Raw genomic sequence first — 2,250 nt, 5'->3', positions numbered from 1 at the left:
GTAAGACCCTACCTTGGAAAACCAAAAAGAAGAAAGAAAGACAGAGAGAGAGAAAGGAAGGGAGGGAGGGAAACAGAAAAAGGAAAAAGAAAATATCTTTGAACCAGGCATGATGACACATGCCTTTAATCCCAGAGCACTTGGGAGGCACCATGGTAGGAAGATTGCCATGAGTTTGAGGCCACCCTGAGACTTCATAGTGAATTTAGGTCAGCCTGGACTAGAGTGAGACCCTACCTCAAAAAACAAAAAAAACAAAAAAAAAAAAATGAGGAAAAAGAAAATAATCTTTGAGACAACATTTCAACATTAACTAAGAAAGATGTGCCTGAAGGGTTGTTCTAATAGATTCTAGTTTTTATTATTGAAGAGTTAATGAACCACTGACCTTGGTAGACCATAAAACTTTCCTGGACCTTAGCATGATAAGGGACATCTGTTACAAAGCGAGCTCATAACCCAAAGATGGGGCCTCAAGAGCTATCAGGCCACCTGGGCAGGTAATTAGTCCATACCTTCACCCCCGTTCCTTACTTCCAAAGACCCCCATCCTACACCCTTTATATCTGTACTCCCTCCCACATTCAAAGGCAGTAGTTCCATCCTGGCAGAGCCGCTGTCCTTCCAATAAAGTCTGTGCTGTTGAGGCTGGCTTTCTTTTCTCTTATATTTCTCTCTATTCACAAAGTGCTGCGAGTGAATGCACATCAGAGCTGGGGGACCTCTGAGGGCAACCCCTGAACTGTACGAACTATACAGAGTGTCAGCTTTTATTGAAAAAAAAAAAAACTACAAAATGTTTATCGCAAAAACAGGATGGGGCTGGAGAGATGGCTTAGCGGTTAAGCGCTTGCCTGTGAAGCCTAAGGACCCTGGTTCGAGGCTCCATTCCCCAGGATCCACATTAGCTAGATGCACAAGGGGGCGCACACATCTGGAGTTCGTTTGCAGTGGCTGGAGGCCCTGGCGTGCCCATTCTCTCTTTCTTTCTGCCTCTTTTTCTGTCTGTCACTCTCAAATAAATAAAAATAAACAAAAAAATTTAAAAAAACAGGATGGGAGTTAAACCATAAATTACAATTCATATGTGACAGCTATAGCCATAAAAGTAATTTTAAACATAGGGAGGAATTTGGTGCATCTTAGAAGATGATAGGGAAGAAGGGGGGGCGACTTGTGAAAGGCTCTGTTTGTCAGTTACAAGGAGGCACCTTGGGGTGTGACATAGGTCTTTAACCAGGAATGTCCCAATAAAACAGCTTATCTCTCCTTAAGGAGTTTGCTTAACATAGCAAGCCCAGGTAATGCTATTCAGACCAGCAGAGCTTCCTGCTTACCTGCCATTTGCTTCCTAGAAGGAAATGACTTCTATATTTCTCAAGAAATATAACATTTTGCTCTCCTTACATTAGCAAATATTAAACCAATCTCCTAATATATAATCCCTTTTCTTTCTACTAGCTAGATCTTCCAGTCTGGGGACAAATATAATGATACAAGAGGGCATGCTTGCCTTATTCATGGTTTTGGGGGAACCATGTCAATAACTGTGGGTAGACATATTTCTTATCTAGTTTAGGAAGTTTCCATTCAAAGTTATTTAGAGCTTTTGTTAGGAATGAGAGTTTCAGCTATGTAACCTGCAGATAAATGGATTGCTTTGGCTGAGTTTTGAGTGTTGAGCCCAGTTTACAGTCCTGTAATAAACTCCGCCCATATTGTCAGAAGGAAATAAAGCAAAGTCTTAGCACCTCTGCCACCATTTTGCGCCTGTCCTCTTTGCTCTGAGATCTTACTTATCTTCTGCAGTCACCTTGCATTCCAGAAATAATGGATCTGATGGATAAACATCTTGCCATAAGAGTGGACCCTTCCCCAAAGCAAAGGTAACTTTCTTATGGAGAACAAGACCCGACCTGACCAACACTGAGATAATGGTCCACCAGACCACAATGTGGCCAATACTGATGAACTGGATTATGCTTCCTGCCTCTTCTCTCCCTCCTACCTATCATCCTGTAGCTCATGTCAGTACCCCAGAAAACATAGCTATGGACTCTGGGCTCCTGGTCTTCCCAGTACAGCTATACTCATTCAAAAAAAATTCCTTTCCTGGTTTTCACTGTTGCCTTTCTCATTTGGATCTTGGACAAGTGGTTGGACCTGATTTGTTCAGATTCCCAGAAGAGGGCTTGTGGCTGAAGACTCTGGGATCATGCACCTCTGCATGTTAGTATAAACTAACACGTA

This window comes from Jaculus jaculus, chromosome 1 (genome assembly GCF_020740685.1).
Source record: "Jaculus jaculus isolate mJacJac1 chromosome 1, mJacJac1.mat.Y.cur, whole genome shotgun sequence".
NCBI lineage: Eukaryota > Metazoa > Chordata > Mammalia > Rodentia > Dipodidae > Jaculus > Jaculus jaculus.
The sequence above is the reverse complement of the archived record's forward strand: the minus strand, read 5'-3'. Positions refer to the sequence as shown.